At 34.2% G+C, this 12,079-nt stretch overlaps 1 long non-coding RNA gene across 1 annotated transcript in view; it reads left to right on the forward strand.

The window, feature by feature from the left end:
* LOC131802812 (uncharacterized) overlaps nucleotides 1-7,591 on the forward strand; it is a 52,974-nt gene extending 45,383 nt beyond the window's left edge. Inside the window, exon 3 of the long non-coding RNA XR_009342399.1 lies at nucleotides 7,411-7,591. This is a non-coding gene — a long non-coding RNA (uncharacterized LOC131802812). The remainder of the gene's footprint in view (nucleotides 1-7,410) is intronic.
* The last annotated feature ends 4,488 nt before the right edge of the window (nucleotides 7,592-12,079 follow it).

Below are 12,079 nucleotides of genomic sequence, written 5' to 3' on the forward strand. Positions count from 1 at the left end.
TCGCACACACAACAATCGGACATTCTTTTTTTGTCATCTTTTTCTCTCTAAAGTTTAATAAATACATTTTGTATTAAACAAAAAAACTAACGAAAAAAAGATCTGCCCGCAGCCACAAGTACAATTTTGAATGACCAGACCAGAGCTGAAGCTTCGTACCGCTGCCACTGATCTGCAACCATGCGTCGTTCTTAATCAAAGATAATTCCTGCCGTTTAAGCAACGGTGTGTGGTGATTGTTTAGATGGCGTCAACGCTCAAATATCGTTCAATTGTCGCAATGATATTTTGTGTTGCTGGCTGCTGTTTCGCTGTCTGTCTGTGTGTGAGTGTGTCCATCCGTATGTCTGTTACTTTGTACTTCATGTGCCACAAGTGTAAATTTCTATTATCACACTATCACCATCATCACCGTTGTCCCTATACAAATTTTCGGATCACACATGGACGGAGTAAGTGGTACCAAATTCGGTGCTTTAGGCCCTCCTGTTCTTACAGATTCAGAAACTTCACAGGTCCAAATTTGTGAGTGTGGCTAAATCTTGAAAAATAAAGAAATAAAAAACCAGTCGGTCGGTCGGGTCAAACATTCTGCAGAAAATGTAGCTAACGTCATAAAAATGTCGAATATAGGGAGGTACCGTTACATAGGGACTATACAAAGACGTGGATCTGCAAGGAAAAGTTTCTGTTATACGAACTAGTGCTCATATTGAACTCCAAATTCCGAATTTGAAATTATTCCGATGAAAACTGAAGATAAAATCAGCCGTATATAGGGAGGTACCGTTGTATGGGGGTTGTTTCAAGGTGTGGACCTGTATAAGCAATTTTCTGTCAGTGGAATTGGTATCCATTAAAAACTTCAGATACCAAATTTGATAAAATTCAGATGAAACATGTTGCACAATCATCAACTATATCTAAACCTAGATCTGTATGAACGGTTATCTGAAAGCAACAATTACTGCCAATTTAGTGCAAATTTTCTATAAAAATCTGACGTAAACCTCATAAACACCTTAAATCTGGCGGTACAATTATATTGAGGGTTACGTCAAAATGTGGACCTATATAGCCCATGTTTAATACCAAAAATCCCACGGACCTAAAATACATCTGAACAAAATGTGATCCGCATAATTTACATCGGACGGCGACTGAAATGATTTTTACGTATGTTCGGTAGGGTATATAACGTTTTTTTCGAGGAGTTCCAAACGGAATGATAAACTTAATATATCCGCCATAGTATGGTGCGGGGTGTAAATATGGTGTACTGATACAGGGTGTGATAAAAAACTGCAACAAAGTCAAACGCCACAATTTTTATTTTTTTAAAACTTTATTGAATAAAAGCAAAAAATGTCGGATATAGCATAATTTTTGGAACTAGTTTAGATTTGTTCGAATTGGTCACCTTTGGCACGAATTATGGACTTCAAACGGCCAATGAAACCGTCGCACGCTGCCCGAATGTTGCTCTGCGGTATTTTGGCCCATTCCCGGCGAAGCGCTTGCTTGAGGTGATCGACACTTTGGTATTTTTTAGTGCCAACCTTGATTTCCAAAATACCCCAGACTTTAGTCCAACGAATTGGTTTCCGGAGATTTTGGTGGCCATTGTGGCAAATGAAGCGAGGAACCTCATTTTGTAACCATTCTTGGATGGGGCGTGCTGAGTGCGATGGTGCTGAATGTTGGAATGTTGAAATGTCCAAGGTTTGCCGCTAAATTTTCGCGATAAAATTCGGTATTTATTCTGATGCCACGGTCGATTAATATCAGCAGCGAGCGACCATCTGCTGTTATGGCGGCCCAAAACCATAACCATGCCCGGCGCTTAAGTTTTATTGGCTAACCGAAGGTGCACATTTTCAGCTGACCTCTTTGGCAAGTAAACACGATCATTTTGTTTGTTTACAAACTGTTGGACAACGAATGTTTTCTCATCGGAAAAAACCAAATTCGGCAGTTCACCACTTTCGGCCAAGCGAAGCAACTCTTTAGCTCTTTTGAATCTGTTGTCTTTCTGTTGCGGTGTAAGTTCTTGCACTTTTTGGAATTTCAATGGCTTTACCCCGAGCTCATTTTTTCAATATTTGCCAAATGGAATATTGCGATATTTTCAGCTCACGAGTCATTTTCGGCCACTGCGACGCGGGTTTCGATCAAGTCGCTTCATTACTTTTCGAAGCATTTCTTCTGATGTTGCTGTTTTCTTTCGTCCACTTCCTTGAAGTCGGGCTACGCTACCAGTATCACGGTAACGAGCGATGGTACGAGACACAAAAGATTTATTCACATTTAAATGCTGGAGTGCTCTAACGCTAGCCACTTGAGGTTTTCCAGCCAAATATAAAGAAATCACATTGTCACGCTTGAATTCCATCACGAATAATTTTTTTTTTTTTGGAAAATTCTTACCAAACAGCTGTTGGACGTTTGACATAGAAATGACAGTAGGCTGAAGTTGGTGGCAGATTTTTCATCTCACCCTGTTTATAGAAGATCAATTCGAACAACTGTCAAGAGAAGTACTAAAGGGGAGCCCTTCAACATCCCGAAAATCGATCCGTCTGTTATAGGACTAAATATGCCGAAGCATTTGTATCTTTTAAATTCGGACTTGTATTGCCCATGAATATCGTTATTACGGAGTGCATATTACGGCTGTGGGTAACAAATACAACAAATCGCATGAACAGTATATATGGGAGCTATAACTATATCTGAACTGATCTTCACCAAATTTGGCATACTACCTTCTAGACTAAATTCGGTCGTATGTGCCAAATTCCATCCCATTTGGAGAAATATTAGACGTTTGGTGCACAATAAATGGTAAATCGGACGAAGTTATAAATGGGAGCTATATCCAAATCTGAACCGATCTCGATAAAATTTAGCAAAGGTATTTCTGAGCTGAATTTGATATATTTCCCCAAATATTGTTGTTACAGAGTGCATATTACGGCTGCGGAGGACAAAAATAACAAATCGGATGAACAATATATATGGGAGCTATAGCTATATCGGAACCGATTTCGATAAAATTTGGCATACTTATTTTCAGGCCTAATTTGGTTGTATGTGCAAAATTCTATAATATTCGGGCTGATATTACACGTTTGGTGCACAATAAAAGGCAAATCGGACGAAGATATATATGGAGCTATATCTAAATTTTGACCGATTATCTCCAATTTCAATAGGGTTCGTCCTTGGGCCAAGCAAATGTTGTTTGCAAAATTTCATCTCAATCGGATAATAAATGCGACGTGCATTTTGTTCACAAGAATACATGGACAGACGGACGGACGGACGGACATGCATAAATCAACTCAGAAAGTGATTCTATGCAGATCATCAAAAGGAACTATGGGTCTATCTCGTTTCCTTCTTCATGTTACGAACAAATGCACAAAGACATAATACCCTGACCACCTTGTGGTCATAAAAAAGAATGAGAAATCACTGCTCCCTGTACTTCCTTGCAAATTAAGGCCTCACAATATTTAATCAATTACTCCGATTCACCCCTGCAATTCATATTAGAATCTGCAACTGGTACAGAAATCGAAAAACACAAAACAGCCACAACAACAAACATAAATTGCTGTATAATTTTGGAGGTTTTCCAATGCTGATAATGATTATGATTCTGATGAACTTCATATGTGGCATTATTTTGTTTGGCATTTGGCTCAAGTAATCTTCCATTAATTTCTCTCACAAATTGGATACGGAGTGCGTGGGCGTTCGTGAGATTGAAGAAAATAGACACATCATTTACAGGGCACTAGATGGTAATAATGTTGTGTTATGTCTCCTCCCCCTCCTCTAGCTGGGGTTTCAAATTCAAATTGATTCAAGTTTATGCTGGATACGACTAGACATTTGAGGCGGCATTGGCCGAACTTCATGTTTTTCTTTGTCCGCATTAATTAGTTAGTTGGCATTGTCGGAGAAATGTGGTTCTGTTGCTAGCATTTTATCTCCATTTAATTCATATGCATCTGAACTAGACCTCATCAGCATCCTACATTTAGACATTTTTAAGGCGACTTCTGCTGCTGCGGCTGCCAGTTGGATGGCTGGCTGGCTGACCTAACAAACAGTTTGCATGTCGTCTTTTCACGTCTTTAGCGGTAATTGTTTGTAAGAAATATTACTTCCGTTGACACTGAATTTAGATTTAATGTTCATTTGGAACTAACCCCAACCCCATGGATGTCCACGACATTCATGTGCGACAGGCATCCTCATCCCGCCTGCTTCTTCTTCTCCTCATAGAATTTATCTCCACACGGCGAGGCGACACGACCACGACTGTGATAATCCGTCCATCCCACCAATGATGACTTTGATTTGAACGTTCGGCTGGCAGCTCTGTTGCCATCGTTGAGTTCTGTTCTATTTTTTTCTGTTGGAAGTGGAACCGACATCGTTGCGACCCAGTAACCAAAATTATTCAAAACCATCACACTTATCCAACACTGGCAGCCGCTGCTGCTAAAGGTTGGCGATATCATTTCATTTCATATTTTATTCCATTTTATTTTATTGCATCGTTTGATGAAGCAAATTTAGTTTTAGACATCTAAGTGTTTGTAATAACATCCATTTGTTGAGCAGAAAAAAAAGAAGGCGGTGATTATAATTTCGATTGGCGGTGTGTGAGTGATACAAAAAATAATCCCAGCCATGGTTGTTTTTGTTCGTTTCCTGGTCTAGTTCTCAGGGCTGAACCAAATTTGAAATTCCCATTATATGGCGTCATCGTATCATTTTTTATTCCTCTCATCTTTTTAGGGTGGGCAGAATACAATTAGCTGCTAGTATATTGAATTTACGTTAAACAAATTGAACAATTGTTTAAAAATGATTTCGGAAATGTCATCACGTGTAAAATATTAAAAATTGTTTTGAAAAACGGCATTTAGTTGTGGTTTCGCAGATTTCATAAAAATTTTAGGAAAGGAAATAATTTCCAGTCTTTAAAAATACGTAGTTCTTACTCCAAATCGTCTCTCTTCATGGCTCAAATTTACTGTAACACAAAGTAACCTCTTCTTCATTTTTTATTTATTTTTTTGATAAAAGAGAGGTTGTTGAGCTGTAAACCTTTGCTTTGCCCATTTCAAGTACAAATCAGAAGCATGTCAAACTTTCAAGTTCTAACAAACCAAACCAAATTTGGTACTATTTGATACTTTTCGTACAATTATTGTACATATTTTCAGACCACATCCATGAACAGCGACCCTAGTATGAAATTTCAAGCACTCTCGGGTCAATCAATACCAAGTTGTATCAAATATAGTAATATTTAGTACTTTTGGTGGACTTGAAGTACATATTTCTAAAGTCACCTCTTTATCACAAACCTTCCACCAAAAAGGATACCAATACAAAATTTCAAAATTCTTGCTTCAGCCACCCGTTCTCCCTAAATCAAAGTGTTTCAGGTTTTGTACAGTTCACAAATTTAGAACAATTCAAATGTGTACTAACATTCTAAAACCGTCTTCATATATCAAACTTACTTTCCAACCTTCAGTCTCATACCAAGTTTCAAGTTTTTAGCTCAAACCTATCACATACATCTATACTGCACGCGATTAGTGACTCTCATTCCAAATTTCAGCTCATTTCATTTTTAAATGTCTCACAAAAAATAATTGGCCAATTTCACCCGCTAAATATCAATCCAAAATGATTAACACCTACCCTGTCTAAAACCCTACCCCAAATAAAATTAGAGTCCTATCGGATTATAATTGTGACCTGTAGAGCGAATGCAAAATATTTTGCGAACATCTCCAAAGAACAAAAGTCTTTATCCTGACCTTAAACCTAACCCAAAGCCAAATTTCGTGAAGATCGGTCTGTAATAGTGACTTGCAGATTGACTACAAATTAATATGGGCCGATGGACGGAGGGCCGATCAGCTCAGCTTGGCGACAAAGAAAAATCGATATATAACATGGTGGATCTCGGACCAATATTTCCAGGTGTTACAAACTCTTAGGCCCAATCAAACTTATGGATATAAAAACAAGTAAAAATAGATAAACTCTGACCGGTCTGGACTTAAAATATTAGAAATTGGCAAAATCAAAAGATTCGACGAAAATACTGGTAAAACCATCAAAATATATGAATATCGGGTGCTAAAGTTATATGGATATATAGGTAAAGGGATCAGTATAAGCAATTTTCCGGTATAGGTGGTAGTAGCCATTACAAACTACAAATACCGTATGAAAATAATTTCGTTGAAATTGAGTCACACAATTCATCAAATTACCGAATATCGGAAAGTAAAGTAATATACTATACCAAAACTTAGTCCCATATGGAAAGTTCTTTGCAATTCAATTTACAGCAAATTTGGCCTAAAATTATGAATAAAATACCAAAAAACCTTAAATCTGGAGGAACTGATATATAGGGCTATACCAAAACGTGGACCTATACGGCTTTTTATCAAACATTTTACTGTCATAAAATGCATTTCTATGGTCCTGTTCCCGTTCGGAGTTTAAAATGGTTTTCTAAATTGACAGAGAAATGTTTGCTGATCAAGAATATATATACATTGTGGGGTCTAAGAAATGAATGACAACCTTAATATACCCTCGATAGTATGGTAGAATGTGTAATAATAGCCCCGAGGCTAATAGCCCGCTTCCTGTCAAATTTGTATGCAACAAGTTGTTTTTATTCATTCAATATGTTTCCTCATTTTTAAAATCAGTTGATCATCGGGAAAAATTAATGCCTGGATTTCCTTTCAAAAATGCGGTCTAGACAGTTCTATCTTTCAATTCTATAGTTAAACTGGCGAATAACTCTAATGCGCGTCTCGCAATTTACGCGTCTTCCAATCATTGATTTCGAAAATATTCGGTTTATATTTTTCAAAACAATAAATACATGCACAAAAAATGACAAAAGTCGGACACACTTAGAAAAAAAATGTAATCAGCTGGTAGCTCTACCTCACCTTTTTATTATACCATTCCCCCGCCAATTAACAGCTACTTAGATTGCTAATTTCAAAACTTCAGTTGTTCATTTTATTTATATTTTCTTTATTTTATTCATTCAGTTGGATTTATTACAGATTTATATATGAAAATAAAATTTTCGAAATTTATATGATTATTTTAGAACCAGTTGATTGCTTAGGTCTGGAGTATTCCCTCATTGGCTTAACTTCATATGTGACCAAATGACCATTCGCCGGGATGAAATCATGATATTGGTAAAGATCAGCCTCGTTTTGAAAAGCATTACTCTTTGAAAAAGCGCCAATATACTCTAGACTTAAGAAATATGAATTCAAAATTTAAATAGGTCTCACATAAATTGTTAATCTTTTTCCATTTTCAATTTACCAGAAATTTGCAGAAAATTCCTGGTCCCCAAGGATTTCAAAGCAGATGACAGCGAAATAAAATTCCACATGGAAAGTTGGCAAATTGGAGCTTAATGGAAGCCAATCATCCTCCACAATCACGCCTCTTTATTATATTATATTCTAAAATACTTTAAATAATTACAATTTGTTACATAACATTTTTAAATAAAAAAAAATAAATAATAAAATCAAAATCTACAAATGTGTTTTTATTTACCACTAAATGGAAGTTAACATCGTAAGTATATGTCTAAAAAAAGGTCACGTCATTTTGCCTTATGACGTCACGTTAAAACCGAAAACACATTTTTCTGCAATTCCCCAAAATACCAGGCGCCCAGAATTGAGCAGCAGCATACTTAAAATTAAAAAAGTAAAAAATTTGAGTTTGGCAACGCCGTAAAAAGTTGCAATTATTTTCAATCTGGCAATGCCTGTTAGCCAAAATCCAGAGCATACTTTCAGGCGCGTATTAATATTTGGATATGGCAATGCTGTAAAATTTGATCTGGCAATGCCGTACCAAAAATTATGAGAAAATTATTTTGATCTGGCAATGCTGGTTCGCCAAAATCCAGAGCATACTTTCAGGCGCCCCAATTTTTGTTTTTTTTTTTCATATTAGATACCTACTAACAAATTCTGGGCGCCTGGTATTTTTCAAAAATTCATGTTTTGTTACCACTTACTTTTTTTACCTTGGTGAACAAACAAAATATTATTTTTTCCTACTCATTTCCTCCCAATTTCCTTCATTTATTTGCATAATGTAAGAGAAAAATAATATTTTACCATAATTTTATTTATTTATTGGTGGATAACAATTAAATTATCATAATATTAATCATATTATGTATATATTACTAGGGAACAACCATGGTTTCGGAAAGAAGCCCCATTTCTCGCCCAGAGTTTTCTGGCCTCTCCCCATCCAAATTTTCCTCTAATTCATTCTTTTTATGAAACAAAAATGGAATTAAATTTGACTATTTTGAAAAAAAATTGCGGAAAAAATCAATTATGAGTTCTAAATAAGAAATATGCCCATAGATTTATTAACTATTTATTTTTAACTTCGTTTAACGTTTAAATTAGCAGTCATCAGGAAATATTCCAAAAGCCTAGGTCTACTACTAGGAACTGGAACGCAAATGTACATCGAGTAAAATATTGTGCGCTGGAAATGAAGCGAGGAGCCTCATGTTGTAACCATTCTTGGTTGGCGCGTGCTGAGTCCTTTTGGAATGTCCAAGGTCTGCGGCCAAAATGTTTGCGTGCCCAAGGCTTTAATACACCCTCCAGAATATTTTCGCGATAATATTCTGGATTTATTCAGATGTCGATTAACACGGGCGGAGAGCGACCATATGCTGTTATGGCGGCCCCACCACTTGGTGTCCAAGTATATTGTCAGCTGATCTCTTTGACAAGTAAACACCACTATTTTGTTTTTTTTCCAAACTGCTGGACAACGAATGTTTTCTCATCGGAGAAAATCAAACCAAATTCAGCAGTAGACCACTTTCAGCCAAGCGAAGCAACTCTTTAGCTCTTTTGAGTCTAGTTTATTACTGTTGCGGTGTAAGTTCTTGCACTTTTTGGAATTCAATGGCTTTACCCCGAGCTCATTTTTCAATATTTGCCGAATTGAAGATTGGAAGATATGTTCTGCTCACGAGCCATGTTTCGGCCACTGCGACGCGGGCTTCGATCAAGTCGCTTCTTTACTTTTCGAACCATTTCTGCTGATGTTGCTGTTTTCTTCAGTCCACTTCTTGAAGTCACAGTAAGGAGGGATGGTAGGAGACACAAAAGATTTATTCATATTTAAATGCTGGAGTGCTCTAACGATAGCCACTTGTGGTTTTCCAGCCAAATATAAAGAAATCACACTATCGCGCTTGAATACAATCACAAATAACTTTTTCTGGAAAATTCTCACAAAAATGCTTTTGTACGCTTGTAAACAATATAATGAACTGTCACTGGAATAATTTTAACAGCTGTCGGACGAGTGGCTTGGAAATGACAGCAGTCTGAAGTTGGTTGCAGTTTTTTCCTCTCACCCTGTATTTGCCAGAGGCTATCCTTCATTTGGAACCCATCCATATGTCAGTCATCTCATGACTTTTATTCATATATTTCATATTTTTTGAAATATGTGTATTAAAATTTAATTATTTATGTCTATATAAGAAAACATTCGTACTCAATGTAAAATTAAGTCCATTTTCGTTACGGTTTAAGGAAAAAAATATCTAATATCTCTGAAAGTGGTCCTTAATATCGCGTTTAATCGTTTTTATAACAAAATCGGCATGGCTACCATATAAGAAAAGGATAAATGAAAAGAAAAAGGTCGCATCATGTAATTTTTTCCTTGTGACGTCACAAGAAACTGAAAAGCACACTTTCTGCTATTTCTCAAAATACCAGGCAACCAGAATTAGGCAGCAGCAGATTTCATTATAAAACAATAACACTTTTTTGGCCTGACAACACTGTTAAAGCTAAATCCAGAGTCTACTTTAAGGAGCACACATAGTTTCCACTATACAAATGTTTTACTAAACAATGCTGCCAAGTTGCATGCATCCTAGACTGAATCCAATGCTTTAGTATGTAGTAAAGACACAATCCACAGCAATGAAAACACACACACCCTGTAATTATGATTAAACAACATGGTGTTACAACTTGTTTTGTTTTATTTTCCTTTATTTTCTATGACCTTTTCTCAATACATAAATCATAATGAAATGTGTATTTTAAATAAAAACAGGAATTTAAAACAAAATATTTAAATAAAAAAAATGTCATTTTATGTATTTTATCTTTACAATACTATGAGCATTTTTGGGAGCGAAATAAAGAAAATAAAAAAGTTTAATATATGTAATGCAGTTTTTACAAATATTTCATAAGATATTTCATAAATAAATTTCGAATCGACGTTTTCATGAAAGCACCCAAATTTGTATATTTTTTTTCGAAAAAAAAAAAAAACTTTTCAAAACATGCTTTCCAATTTTATTTATGAAATACTTTTCTGTCTTTTCAAAGGATAGTGTGTTGTTTTGTGTATTATTTATTTCATTTATTTAACTAAAAAATATTTTATTTCCTTATAAAACACTTAGTTATACATTTCGTTTAAATTAATTACTTTTATATTATCATAAATTATCTTTGCTATATTCGTTTATGTTTAAAGTAAAACTTTGTTTTGTTTTTAACTAATTTTAGGGGTTAATATTATTTTCGTTTTCTTTTTGAGGGGAACAAAGAATTTGAAAAGGTAAAGAGATTCATAGGAGTAGATAAGTATATTTACAAACAAATTTATTTATTATTTTTTTTAAATATTATTAAAAATAAATTCTGGAAATAGTTGGGAAAGAGAAAAGAAATAGTTTTCTTTATAAAATAAAAATAATATTTAAGCATTTGGTTAGTTTATATGAAACGAGTAAAGTACAAATGTTTTTCCAAGGGATTGTGTTTGTTGTTGTTGTGTTTTTGTTCTTTTCTTTTTTATATATCAATGATTAAACAGGTACATATTTCAAACAAAAAGAAGAGCAAAGGGAAGTATTTAAATTTATTTTATTTTGTTTTAGGACAAAAGCAATTTTATTTTCGTTTCACAAATGGCAGCTGAATAATTGAAAAAGAAAGTTGTGTTTAGTCTTTATTGTTGTTATTATTATTGTGTTTTGTTTTCTGTTGAATATTTTTTTTTTATTTTATTTATAATATTTTTTTATTTCATTTCTTTTTAGCTGCTTTTGGTGGCATTAATATACGAGTATTCGGTAATCGTTTGTTTTCGTAGTTATTCATTTGGTATGAATTGTTTTGGCATTGCATTTACTTTAATCGTTTCATTTGTTGCTTGTTTTTTTTTTCTTGTTATTAATTTATAATATTTTTTTCTTATATCATTTATGTGTTTATTTAACTTATGTACGTATGAATTTCATTGTATTTACAAATTATTAGTTTTTGTTTATTTTTTTTTTGTTATTATGTTAACAGTGCTTATAGGCATTTAACTACAAATTATTTATATAACATTATTCAATATGTTTTTTTTTTAATATTTAATTTTTCTATTATTATATATTTTGTGGAGGAAAGATGTTTTTTGTTGAATGACATTAGGTTTTTTAAAAATGCCAAATTTGGTGAAATTTTGCATTCATTAAAATTTCTAAAGAACAAAGTCTATGAATAATTTAAGGCAATTAAAATAACATGAACTTTGGCCGCAAGGACTCGTATATTTACAATGAAAGCCATTAAACGAATGAATTTAAAGGAAGTGACAAAAACTGTGTTGGCTTTTTTCGAAATTTATTTTAAAAGTCAAAAGTTTTTTTTTTTTTTTTAGTTAGGTGCAATAATACCGAATTTATTCAGATTTGAAGTGCTCTTGCGAGCACTTAAGTGACGAAAAGTTGGGTTCAATATGACCTAATTTATTTATCAGATTGAAGTGCTCTTGCGAACACTGAATTTTTTCTTAAAAAACATACTGATTACCGCCTGATATTTGAAAATATTGTTGAAAAAAAAAATGGTAAGGTATAGAATTCTTGAATTTCTCACTTGAATTATAGAATGACCGAATTTACATTTATTGAGTT

This window comes from Musca domestica, unplaced genomic scaffold (assembly GCF_030504385.1).
Source record: "Musca domestica strain aabys unplaced genomic scaffold, Musca_domestica.polishedcontigs.V.1.1 246, whole genome shotgun sequence".
NCBI classification, from domain to species: Eukaryota; Metazoa; Arthropoda; class Insecta; order Diptera; family Muscidae; genus Musca; species Musca domestica.